Here is a 14796-nt window from a genome sequence, read left to right as displayed (position 1 = left end):
CACTTACTTATTATTTTTAATTCTAAAAATTATTTTCTTAATTATTTTAAATTCCTAAAATTATTTTCTTTAATTATTTTCAAAAACACAATTTGATTTAATTATTTATAATTTATTTTAGTTGATTATTTATGAATTTAATTAATTGATTAAAAATTAATTAATCAATTAATTTTATTTATAAATAGTTAAATAAATGTAAATTATTTATAATTAATTCAAATAATTCCTAAAAATTATTTATAGGCTTTTAAAAATTATATTTTGGTATTTAAAAGTCAATTAATATTATTATTAATTGATTTAAATCTATTTATTTCTTATTTTATTCATAATAATTAAACCATTCGTCCGTTTAATACGAAACGAACGCGTAAAGACTCAGAAAAATATTGCGCTTTCAATGAAAACACTTTTAAGACCTAATTTCTTTTGTATTGTAATGTCATTTGATTTGTGTATCAGTTTGAGTCGGTATTTGATCGATAAATGCTAATATTGACCTGATTTTAATTCTGAACGCCCTAGGACGTATCTTTTAATGATCTGACTTATGTATTATATGAATTATGTGATTACGTGTTATACAAATGCCATGATTATGTGTTACGTGATATACATGCTATTTGTTTACAGTTTTAAAATGTCATGCTAGTTATAAACGATCGGGTAGATGTCAAGACGTATAGTTATGTCAATTGAGTTTGGTTCGGTCAATTAAGATAGTTCTTTTATTTAAAGAATCGAGTAGCAAGGAGTGCGGTCAAGTGTTAGACGGAGATAGTAGCCAACAGCTATAAGCTAGGGTTTTAGTGAAAAGTTAGTGAACATACCAGGCAAGTATTCTCACATATTCTAAATTCAGAATAGCTTATTGTTTTACATATCTAAATATAAGAACTGTTTATAAATACTCTGATAGCATATTGAATATCAATACTCCTATATTTATTGACATTCTCTTATTCTAGCAATCATTCTGCTAAGAACCAATCTTTGATTCGATAGATAGTGAATAACTATACTATCCAGATATACTCTATACAGTAAAACTTTAAATTGAGATTAGCGAATAACTAATTGTTCTGGTTATTTCGCCATCAGTTGTTGAGATAACTCCGGACCATGTGACATGGGGAGTTGAAGGGATAAGGATGTCATTAATCCGACTCCTTTAATCAAAATTATTTTGTGAATTGATTCTTGATTAGCGTAAGAGGTCGAGGCACCGGTCCAGCGTGAGTTATTATACGAAAGTGTAATATCTTGCTAGGCGAATATATGCCTTCTTCATGGATATCCAATATGTACGGTATGGATGCGGGATATCGATACCTATATTTACGGTATGGTTGCGGGATACCGATGTTGTTTCGTGACTGATCATCAGGAACAACATAGTGCATAATTGTGTTTAATTCAATTGTCGCTTAAACTTTAAAGTTTATATCAGCTTGGACTCTTACTCAGATATTATTATTGTTGTTCACTTACAAACTTTATATTACTTGCTGAGCATCTTTTCGCTCATACTTGTTTATTAATCTAATCTTTCAGCTAAACCGGAGCAGGCTTGAGTTCCAGGTTTGATTAGAGGTCAAGCGCTTGTAAATAGTTTGGTGTGTTTTCCAGGTAGATAGTTTGGGACGCTTGAATAGTATAAAGGTTTGTAATAAAATTTGAATAAGTTGTAAAACTAATTAGACTTATGGTTTGTAATAACATTTGGTTTGTATTAGTGCCTGTTCCATACTATAACTTGTGATCGATCCAGTTGCATGCAAGGGGTCATATTTATTATATTATTCCGCTGTGATTATTTTATTTTGGTTTATTGGCTAGTGACCCCCAAATCTAGACCCCGGGTTTGGAGGGCTTCACAGGTTGGTATCAGAGCTACAGGTTATGGTCACTGAAACAGGCTTAGGATTGTGATAGATGAGTCATAGGAAGATCACATAAGATAGGTGCATGTAGTTTAGCTCTTATAAGGTTAATTTTAGGTTATTGGGTTGGGTTATAGTTAAGTTGTTTAGGTTTCCTGTTTTGCGTTTAGCCTTAGGCCTTGTGTCATTGCCCTGCTATTTTGTTGGTTTTGTTGAGATTTCAAGCAAGGATTTAAAAGGTTTGGATAATTCTGAGTAAATTTTCTTTGTGTTATTATTCTCAAGATAATAAGCAGGATTATGTGATAATCATGTCCCTTGTGTTAATATGGTAGCAAGTTTATGATATTTTGGGAAAAGATAATGTTTGAGAATTTTGATATGCTAAGGAATTGTTACATATTTGACATAATGCTTAACAGATTATTATATATGTTGCTTGTTTCATACCAGAATAATGGCACCAAAGAGAAGGAATAATTCAGGAGAGGATCGTACCGAGGGTCGGACAGATCCAGCGATTGTCCAGATGTTGGGACTGATGCAGCAACAGATGTTACATCTTACGCAGCAGCAACAACAACAGCAGCAGCAAGCAGCAACACCACCTGCAGTGACTTTTAAGCAATTTCGAGCAGTGAAGCCACCTGAGTTCAAGGGAAGTGCTGATCCTGTGGAAGCCAATGCATGGCTCAAGGAGATGGAAAAGGCTTTTGAATTAGTTGGAGCAGGAACTGAGCAGAAAACCAAGTTTGCAAGCTACTTTCTGAAGGGCGAGGTGAACTATTGGTGGGAATCCACGCGAGCGTTGGAAGGAGGTGAGTTTATAACTTGGGAAATGTTTACCGAGCTGTTCGGAGAAGTATTTCCCGAGGTATATGAAGAACCAAATGGAGATCAAATTCTTGAACCTGACCCAGGGTGATCTTACTGTAGCTGAGTACGAGGCTAAGTTTACTGAGTAAGCGAGGTTCGTGCCAGACCAGGTTGACACAGATGAAAAGAAAGCAAGAAGGTTTGAACAGGGACTGAAGTTTTGGATTCAGAACAGAGTGGCCATGTTTGAATTGACTTCATATGTGGCAGTGGTTCAGAAAGCAATGGTGATCGAAAGTAAGAGTGACATGTCTCAGAAAGGAAAGGATAGGAAGAAAAGGAAAATAGAAACCTCAGAAGGAGGTCAACAACCAAGTAATTTTCAGGGCCGTTTCAACAAAAGGTCAGGATTTCAGGGTAATAGGTGAAGGGTTTTTAGCACATAAACGCAATGAAAACGTAAATTTAAATCTTAAAAAAAAACCGAAACCCTCCGTAGGATCCATGCGAAAAATAATATTTAATTCATAGTTCAGTATGTTTACCTTAAGAAGCTTTACGTTAATGGAAAGATGGAGGTCTTTAATAGCGATCCCAGAACGATGAACGAAAATCCCTAGCAGCTGCTCCTCAAGTGTGAAGCACTCCACCGGTATCCACCAAGAGTACAATGTGATGGAGGAGGAAGAGGTTGAGAGAATTAGTTGCCTCCCTCTTCTTCTACTTTAGAATTAGGGTTAATTATTTGAGTTTAGGCAAATAGGGTTTATAATAGTATATTTATAGGCAAAATTTTCAGTTGAAAATTTTCCATAAAATATTATTATTATTAACCCTTTAATTGATTATTCTTATTAACCAATTAACTAATAATTAAAACACCTTTTAATCATTAATCCTTTTTCTAAACACTTTAGAAAAATAATTCTCTCACTTGATTTAATTTCCAAAAATAAATTCTTAATTAATAATATTAAGAATTAATTAAATCTCATTTAATCAATTATTAAATCTGCTAATTAATTATTTATTTCACAAATAAATAATTACCAGCCATTATTAATTAATTCCTCCACCATTAAATCATTCTCTTTTATGGTGTGACCCTGTAGGTTCAATATTAAGCCGATAGTAGAAATAAATAGTAATAAAACTATTTTATCATTATTTATATAAATTCTCTAATTCATTAAATCTGATTAATTAATAAATTAATCATATTTATTCTACATCGTGAGGGATACTTCTCAGCATATCGCGACTATCCGGATAATACGAATTCACTGCTTAGAATACCAAGAACCTATTCAGTGAGTAGTTACCGTACAATCAATTCCTTCTACCCTGCAATGTCACGATTAAATACAAGGCATGGAACTTGTGTCAAGCCTATCTTATTTAATCATTTGCTTTCCCATTCACTATGCTTAATTCTATTTAATGTAAATTAGAAACTCCTTTCTAATTTTATTCACTCTGGCCAGAGATTCCTGAACTAGCATAAGTGGATCAGCATTGAACATTCTCTTCCTTCACCAGAAGGGGTAGATCCTTTATTGATTATACACTATCTTCGTGTACAAATTCCTATACCCAGTAGAGCCCTTATAATTGTCCCTGGAGACTAAGAACTAAACCAAAGCATAGTTCAGTGTACACAAGATGACTATGATGACCTCAAGTCTAAGGATACTTGTACAACTATCACTATGTGAACAACTGCTGACACGTGAGTGAACTCCATCAGTTGTTCAGCTGTGTGAGTCATGTTCAATGAACTTATTCTATAATAAGCACCTACATACTAGCTATAGTGTCACCACACAAATGTCTATGAGAACAGACATCCTTCATAATGAAGCAAGCATAGTATGTACCGATCTTTGCGGATTACTAATTACCAGTTAGTAATCCTACGACCAAGAAATATTTAAGTTTAGAGTTATCATCTTTTAGGTCTCATTATTATGATCTCATCATAATCCATAAAAAGCTTTACTCTAAACTATGGTATATCTTATTTAAACACTTAAATAGATAAAGCCCGCAATAAAACCAAAACAAGTCTTTTATTAATATCAATGAAATCAAAACAGATTACATAAAAGTTATTCCTAAATCATCATACATGATTGGACTTAGGACACATCTCTTTCAATCTCCCACTTGTACTAAAGCTAATCACTCTGGTATCTAATACCCATCTTGTCTTTATGACGATCAAAGTGACTTTGAGAAAGTGGCTTTGTGAGTGGGTCTGCTACGTTGTTATGTATGTCAACTCTCTTGACGTCTCCTCTTTTAATACAATACAAGAAATGTTACCGCGCTCCCACTAACCTTTTTGTAGACACGTAGTTCATCTATGTTTTTGATAAAACCAAACTCTTTGATTGTCTCATCAAAACGGATGTTCCATCTACGAGAAGCTTGCTTTAAACCATATATGGTTCGCAGCAGCTTACACACTAGGTGTTCATTTCCCTTGGAAAGAAAACCCTCTGGCTGTGTCATATACACTTCCTCTTCAAGTTTCCCATTGAGGAAGGCCATTTTCACGTCCATTTGCCAGATCTCATAGTCGTAGTAAGAAGCAATCGCAAGCAAAATCTGAATTGATTTTAACAGGGCCACAGGAAAAAATGTTTCATCAAAGTCAATCCATTGCCTTTGTCTGAATCCTTTTGCCACGAGTCTAGCCTTATAGGTCTCCACCTGCCCATCTGCTCCAATCTTTCTTTTGTATACCCACTTGCACCCAATAGGCTTAACACCTTCAGGTGCCTCAAGCAGAGTCCATACTTGGTTGGTATACATAGATTCCATTTCGGATTTCATGGCACTATGCCATTTCTCTGAGTCAACACTACTCATAGCCTCATTATAGGTCACAGGGTCGTCATCATCAATGATTGACAACTCATTATCATTCTCAATGGCAAGGCCATAATACCTCTCAGGTTGGCGAGACACTCTCTCTGACCTACAAATGGGTTGTTCCACAAAAGGTTGTTAAGTCTGAACAGGTGTTTCCACTTGATCCGTAGTAGTTTGTGCTTCTAGAACTTCATCAAGTTCAATTTTGCTCCCACTGTTTCCTTCAAGGATAAACTGCTTTTCCAAGAAGGTAGCATGTCTGGAGACAAACATCCGATGATCGGTGTAAAAGTAATACCCTAAAGTCTCTTTAGGATATCCCACAAAATTACATTTTATAGATCGAGATTCCAGCTTATCTGGGTCAACTTTCTTGATATAAGCTGGACATCCCCAAATCTTAACGTGTTTAAGACTCGATTTCCTTTCTTTCCATATCTCATATGGAGTTTGAGGAACATATTTGGAAGGCACCTTATTCAGTAAATATGCTGAGGTTTCCAATGCATAACCCCACAGGAATACTGGAAGATTCGCATAGCTCATCATGGACCGAACCATATCTAACAAAGTTCGATTTCTCCTTTCAGATACCCCATTCAACTGTAGAGTATATGGAGGAGTCCACTGGGAGACTATACCATTTTCTTTGAGATAAGTTAGAAACTCTCCATTCAAGTATTCACCACCTCGATCTGATCGAAGAGTTATAATACTATGTTTGGTTTGTTTCTCCACTTCATACTTATATTCTTTGAACTTTTCAAAGGCTTCAGACTTGTGTTTCATCAAATACACATATCTGAATCTAGATCGATCATCTATGAAAGCAATGAAGTATGAAAATCCACCCATGGCTTGCGTAGACATTGGTCCACATACATCTGTGTGTACCAATCCTAGCAAATCTGCAGCCCTCTCTCCATGTCCACTAAATAGAGATTTGGTCATTTTACCCAATAGACAAGATTCGCATGTAGGATATGATTCAAAATCAAAGGGGTCAAGTAACCCTTCCTTATGCAATGTCCGCAGTCTATTTTCACTAATATGACCAAGTCCGCAGTGCCACAAGAAAGTGAGATTTTCATCATCCTTTTTTCTTTTATTAGTATGTTCAATTTGTAGTAAATAATGCTCTACGTCACATACATACAGACCATTGTTTAAAATACCACTTCCATAAAGAACGTTATCTCTAAGAATTGAACATTTATTATTCTGAATAACAAACGAAAATCCAGCCAAGTCTAACATGGAATAGAAATAATATTCCTCACAATCGAGGGAACAAAATAACAATTATTTAGAACAATAGTCTTGCCCGTAGGCATATGTAAATGAAATGATCCTACAACATCAGTAGTAACTCTTGCTCCATTTCCCATCCGTAGAATCACCTCCTCTTCTTCAAGAGTCCTACTTCTCCTTAGTCCCTGCAACGAATTGCAAATTTGAGAACCACAAGCGGTATCTAATAGCCAAGTAGAAATTTGACTTAGTGACATATTAACTTTGATCATGAACATACCTGAATCAGAAGCGGTAGTCTCACTACCCTTCTTCTTCTTCAATTCTGCAAGGTAAACCTTGCAGTTCCTCTTCCAGTGCCCCACCTTATTACAGTGAAAGCAAACAACTTTGCTCTTGGTGTCTTCAGCTTTTGGTGGAACCGGCTTTTTTTCACCTACTTGCTTCTTCTTGGAAGGGTTCTTCTTCCTTTTCTTAGGATTGGAACCTTCACCAATTAAAAGAACATAACTCTTTTTAGGGGGGAAATTCGATTCCGTAGTCTTCAACATGTTGTAGAGTTCAGGCAGGCTGACATCCAGCTTATTCATGTGAAAGTTCACAACAAACGGCGAGAACGAACTCGGAAGTGATTGCAAGACCAAGTCTTGACTCAGCTCCCCATCCATGGCAAAACCAGGTTGTCCAAGACGTTCAATCAAATTGATCATCTTAAGTACATGGTCATTCACAGATGATCCCTAAATCGAGCTGTCCTCCCTGCCACATCATACAACTCTTGTAGATGCATAAGGATAGTGTGAACATCCATATGCTCATGTTGCTTCTGTAGCTCAATGTTCATGGAAGCTAGCATGATGCATTGAGCAACATTTGCATCATCTATCCACTTACGATACACAACATGTTCATCATTATGTGCATCGCTAGTAGGTTCAGTAGGCTTAGGTGAGTCAAGCACATATTCCAGCTTCTCAACCCTGAGAACAATTCTCAAGTTTCGAAGCCAATCAGCATAATTAGGACCAGTCAACTTGTGAGCATCTAGTATACTCCGGAGTGATAGTGCAGAAGACATAACGAATATAGTAAATCTGTAAATGATGAACACATAACAACACTTAGCAAATATTCAATTTCATTTCAAGACACTATATGAATGGGGTCTTTATTCATAAGTGGCTCCCACTAGTTTATCTAACTTATACAACCCCTAAGTGAAAATTAAGCATTCATAATGCTAGTGGGAATAGGGATCCTACATTCCATCACACGACCTCGGCTATAGCACGAAACGTCATGTGATGTTCAATAGGCAGACAACACTTGTCAATTACATCTTATGTTATTCCCTAATAAAACTTTAGCCTCTTGAATAATTGAGTCACGGCTGTAGCATGACAAACTCAATATTCTAAGTCAAGTATAACCTAATATTTCATACAATTGAATCAGTCTCCAACGGCCCATGGCTGTAGCACGTAACGACCTTTAGATTCTAATTCAATGTACACATCTCTATGTAATAGACAAGTATTTCTTATTTCGAAATCAAAGCCCTCGGCTGTAGCACGAAACGACAATGATTTAAAAATAAGAACCACATTCTACCATGTTGGAAGGCTATGACCGACACAAGCCCGTTGTGTCATTGGCCAATTACTACTTGATATTATTTAATTTTAGAGGGATTATATTATGTTACAATCATAATCATATTATAAAGAGATTCTTCCTTTTAAATTAAATATTTCAAATCAATAATCGATAATCAGATGATTCCCAGATCGGGGGGAGCATTGTCAAGAGGCGTCACTTAATACCCCTTTCTTACAGATAAAAATCTATGTTTGACAGAATCATCCTTTCTTTCAATATTAAAAATTCATATTTAATTACGTGTTTCATAAACACAAGAATCTCATGATTGTATTCATAATATTATTTTTAAGGCAAGAAACGATTCTTATTCTAGATTTTCTAGAGCACGCCTTATATTGATTTAAGTTCACCTAAATCTATCATCGCATGGTAAACATAGGCTTATATCTCATATATAAAATTAAATAAACAAGTAAATGTAAAGTGCAATAAAGTAAATATGTTTGGTTATGACCCCATCCTATGTGATCTTTATCAAGCTCATGATAAAGATCAAGGTCAATCTAATATGGTGATGGAAATAAATACAACTACTTATTACATAAGTCTTCTTCTTTGTTTAGACTTCTTGTATGTCTCGTCTTCTTCTTTGTATCACCTCCATTGGATAGCCTTTTTGAGTCTTCAATTACATTACATAGATTGAAAGTAAAACTAATCTAATGAACTTACAAGAATAACTCGAGTTACATTTGAGATTTATGATTACAAAGATTGATGACATGCAAGTCGTATTTAAAACCAAAACTAAAACCATTACACTAAGGTCGAAAGGCCATAACCATCCACCATGCTCATACAACACATAAAAGTATGTTAAAACACATAATCTGATCTTAACATATCATATTATCTGTGGCGTCCTCCAAACCCGGGTTAGAAGTTTGGGGTCCACAACACAAACACAATATATCAACCTGTATTAGAAATATTATGTATAATGACCCTGCTTCACAAAACCACGGATCACAACAGGTTAAAATATGAAAAAAAGCCACAACCTTAATTTATTACATCGTACCAATCCCGACTGACTTAACTTACAATTGATGATAAAGTTTTTCTTACAATCGTACTATCTCTCCACTGTATGAAGCTCCTGCTAGCTCGATCCAACTCAAACTGGAACCTTAGCCCGCACTTTGGACTGAGGAACTTCTTTATCAACCATATCCTTTTTAACTGTAAAATATATAAAAATTTCGCAAGAGTGAGCTAACTAGCTCAGCAAGTCACAATAACGATAACCGAGGTTAAACAATGATCAAATGAGATGATTCAGAGGAATCAAGGTTCTTTTCAACTAGTCATTAGAATTAGATATTCATTTTAAGTTATGAAAACCAAGGTTAGGCTGCTGATCAGTCACGCACTAACCCCGAGCGAAGCACACAGCTCTGCTCTTACGAACTGGATCCAAGGCACACATTGGCCTAATTCGACCATGAATCTGGTCTGACCACGAATCTGGTCCACATAAAGAAAACTATCCAATTCTAAAACAATTCAGTATAATAAACAATGTAATTCAATAAGCCAAATCATAATCAACAGCAATAAAGCATTGGTATAAAAATGTAATGCGATTCATGAGTATCACAAGGGTATATCTGGATATGTAAAAGAAAAGGTTTTCAGTTTGTAAAAGCATCAGGTATTAGTTCAGTAATGATTTTTTTTCAAGGTATAGTTCTTTGATGTTATAAGGATTGGTTGGGGTATAAAAGTTTCTGTGTTTTCAAACAATTTTCTTCCAGTGTTTGGTGTTTGGTAATAAACATTTGGGGAGTAGTATCATATTTGTGTGGTTTGGTATCTGAGGTATCCATACGATTTAATCCTTGGGTTTCCGAAATAGTGTATCAACAAAGGATGGTTTGCAAAGAATAAGGCTTACGGCTCAAGATCAAGAAAGAATCAGGGTTCAAGGGTAAATAGTTTAAAGCACATGCATTATAAAACATGAGTTATGTTTAATAATAGCAACAAGTTATGAAACAGTTCGAAAATATTGGTAATATATCTTGAAGAAAAGTTCAGAAATACTTGCCTTACAAGGCTTTACAACTATTACTGATTAACTCTGAGCCGACTCTGCTACTCAGGCTCTAACGTCCAACCACTAGATCCCATTGGATTCGACTTTGACACTCAGGTCTTTCTGTTGAAACTCTACTGAGCTCGTCAACTGACCATTAGGTTATCTTTAGTACATCGTCCACTTTCAGGTTCCCGACTATAACCTACAGGGTCGAAATACCCTACGTTATACGTCTAGGTATGCTTGACATATCCTCGATACTAATTCTTACCCAACGATATTCAAACCCGTCTCGTAATTATTCATATTAGAATAACACAAACAACAATTAGGGTTCACATTCTCGAAATCGATCCAGTGTTCGTTGTTAGAAAATACGTATACTCGTCATTTTACGAAATTAGGGTTACTGTGTTTTGGACAAAACATACAACACAACATACAATCAGGTTCTGTATAAAACATACATATATATATTTACTTATACTCGCTCGACGTTCCGATAATCCTCGGATACACTCCCGTATTTACGTAATTCAGTTTCCGAAAATCGGACAGGGTCTCCTTTGTTTATCGGACTACCCGTCGAAACATTAATCGACGTCAATTCAACAACAACAATCCAATTTAAAACACGAAAACCAATCACACTCGCAAATTCCAATCACCGATACAATTTAGTAATCACCACCAACTTAACCATCACGATTCAATATTTGCTAATTAACTATTTCGATCCAGAATAAAAACACAACACGACTTTTATTTAATAAAAATATTAGGACTCAGAATCGTGTCATCACCGTCCACCGTTGACTCACCGAAGTTTATCGTCAACGGCGGTAAAATTACGGGTACCCGATAAATTTCGGGTTTCCAACGTAATTTCACCGATTACAAAATAAATTCCCGCACGAATTATAATATCACGGAATCAGTCAACATTATTCCCGCACAATTACAGAAGACCAAATCAATAATCACAACATCGCAAATAACTGTACGGCCGGAGGAAATAGGCCGGAAAGTAACCGAACCGGAGCCAAACACAGGGGCAACACAACACTAAATCCAACTGTACATGCACATATATACACACAACATACGTATATGTATGTATATATACCAAATGAACAAAAACGGAACCAGGCCTGTGAACCAGAATTCACCAGCGAAGGCCGGCAAAACCCAGCGGCAGCGATAAGAAATTCCCCACACCGAGGAACTAACACGAGGAGAGAAAAGGAAATACACAGGGAGAGAAAGACAGAACGAGTGCAGAGAGATTGAGACGAGAGAGTCGGTGAGGAACAGAGAGGGGTGAGTTCGTGTGTGTGTTTATGTCTTGTTTTTTTGTTGTTCTTTTTTTTTTTAATTTCCTCACAACCCCTGAACAATTAACACGTGTTACACTCAAGTTATAAGAGTGTGACACGAATCAATTAACCTGACATTATCCCCTGAGTGGCCTGGTTTCGTCCCGTGGTTCGCAATTAATCGAACAACTTACGGGTAAATATTAATCAAAAATTACCAAATTAGTTATAAAACTTTATAAATATCCCGAGATTAATAAAATAAAATTTTCATGATTTTTAAAGCACTTTTGAAACGCAACTCGTACCCGTATTTCACAATTAACGAACCGAGCCGCACTTAAAACAAATCCAGAAAATCACGAAAATAATCTTAAAATGTTAGAAATATCCCAAAGTAAATAAAAACGTAAATTTTGTAAATTTAAAATAATTTCTAAAACACACTTTATACCCGCTTTTAACAAATAAACGAAACAACGCGCGGGTGAAATTAATCCCGAAAATTTTCAAAATAATTTTAAAATTCTCAGAATATTATAAACTTAGAAAAATATGAATTTTTTTGATTTTTAAGAAATTCTGGAATTAAATACGGGTTTTATGAGTAAAATAAATCAGAAAATTATTTAAAGATAAATAATCAATAAAATATTGATTTCTCAATTTTATAAAATCCTAAAAATAATTATTGTAATTATAAAATCATAAAAACAATTTTAGAGACACTTCAAATATTTATACAAATAAATTTGCATTAAATCCACTTTAAAAGTGAAACAATTCAATACAATTCCTTAATTAATCACGCGAACTCCCGGTACATCATAAATCGCACCTAGATAAAAAATCAAACAACACATACCGGTCAAAACCAATACACATATTTTATTTAATAATTTCCATAATAATCACATATTTAGATAATTCAAAAATACATGGGTCGTTATATTATCCATGATCTAATCATAAAAAAAATATGACAAAAATCAGAAAAATCAGAATCAAATCAGAAAAATAAGAATCATTGTTTACGGGCAGTAAACGACGTCAAACGCCTTACAGACGAGTCGCTGATAGTTTTAGCTATCAGTTTTGTTCAGAGGCTCGTTTACCTATGGAATAGGGTATTCGTTTGCGTAAATCGAACACCAGACCCAAATTTCAGCAAATCTGCAACATCCAATTCAGAATCCGTATCTAATATGATTCTCATAATTAGAAAAAACATAAATCATGTATATATCAGTATATATACAGATTACATAATCATCTTATGATTATACAACTCACATGAATATCATATATTCAAAACCATACATATATAAGCATATTATATCAACATCAAATCATGGCGAATCACGTACATGCTCATATATCGAAAACAGTTAAACACATAAACGAATTAAAAACTTTTCGCAAGTAGCTCTGATGCCACTGAAGGGTTTTTAGCACATAAACGCAACGAAAACGTAAATTTAAATCTTAAAAAAAAAACCGAAACCCTTCACAGGATCCATGCGAAAAATAATATTTAATTCGTAGTTCAGTATGTTTATCTTAAGAAACTTTACGTTAATGGAAAGATGGAGGTCTTTAATAGCGATCCAAGAACGATGAACGAAAATCTCTAGCAGCTGCTCCTCAAGTGTGAAGCACTCCACCGGTATCCACCAAGAGTACAATGTGATGGAGGAGGAAGAAGTTGAGAGAATTAGTTGCCTCCCTCTTCTTCTACTTTAGAATTAGGGTTAATTATTTGGGTTTAGGCAAATAGGGTTTATAATAGTATATTTATAGGCAAAATTTTCAGAGGAAAATTTTCCATAAAATATTATTATTATTAACCCTTTAATTGATTATTCTTATTAACCAATTAACTAATAATTAAAACACCTTTTAATCATTAATCCCTTTTCTAAACACTTTAGAAAAATAATTCTCTCACTTGATTTAATTTCCAAAATTAAATTCTTAATTAATAATATTAAAAATTAATTAAATCTCATTTAATCAATTATTAAATCTGCTAATTAATTATTTATTTCACAAATAAATAATTACCAGCCATTATTCTTTGCAGTTATCTGACAGACCTCTAACAGATTATTTAACTTGATTTTTCCAAATGAGATTATTTAACTTGATTTTTCAAATGATCACTCAGTCAAGTTGCCTTCTTATCTTTAAGAAGTTGAACATACTACATATCTCAAATAATGTTACATAGAAGCTTGTACCTTTCCCACATCGCAAAACCAGAATACCAAAAGCCCTTATATTAACAAAGCGTGCAGAGCTTTTTGTCACCACATTGCTTGAACGAGATATATTCTATAGTAATCGTATCACTCTATCCTTGATTTCCAAGAAGACAGGTGACCATGTCATCTGGATGAAACATGACTGCAAGACCAGAGCACAATTAACAGCTCCTTAGTTGTCTTTCCACCACTCAGAGCCTCAGCTATCGGATAATTTTATAACTTTTGTTGAATAAAACGTATGTATATCAAAAAATGTTGATATACAGATACTTAAAAACTAAACATTGCAGGTGCAGACTTAAATTTCATTACACGCAACACAATTTTTTTAAAAAAATTAACTTAATATTATAGGGAGCCGGCCAAAAACAAAACCCCTCCAAAAATAGGTTTATGCCACTATGAGTGACAGGCATACAATATTCTTTAGTAAAAGGCGAAATAATAGTTGGCTATGTGCTTATCACAAGCGGCATGAAATTGGAGGAAAATAAATGGGATAAACTAATAGGAGCGTGCTAAGATGTGCTTCTTGTACGTACTGGCATGGCCTAAGCAAGTAGTATATTACCAATTCATTAATCTTACAAGTATGCTATACGATAAATAACTAATTTGCTGAATACTTTTTATTCGATAAGTGAATAACAGCCCTCGATGGTTCTGGTGATTTATCATGA

General features: G+C 34.6%; 1 non-coding gene across 1 annotated transcript; it reads right to left on the bottom strand.

The window, feature by feature from the left end:
- Positions 1-14474: 14474 nt before the first annotated feature.
- LOC141681966 (U5 spliceosomal RNA) lies at positions 14475-14591 on the bottom strand. Its single transcript, XR_012559371.1, has one exon. It is a non-coding gene; the product is annotated as a U5 spliceosomal RNA (small nuclear RNA).
- Between the last annotated feature and the right edge of the window lie 205 nt (positions 14592-14796).

Source organism: Apium graveolens, chromosome 8 (assembly GCF_009905375.1).
Source record: "Apium graveolens cultivar Ventura chromosome 8, ASM990537v1, whole genome shotgun sequence".
Taxonomy (NCBI): domain Eukaryota; kingdom Viridiplantae; phylum Streptophyta; class Magnoliopsida; order Apiales; family Apiaceae; genus Apium; species Apium graveolens.
Note: the sequence above shows the minus strand (reverse complement) of the source record. Positions and strands in the feature narration are given on the sequence as shown.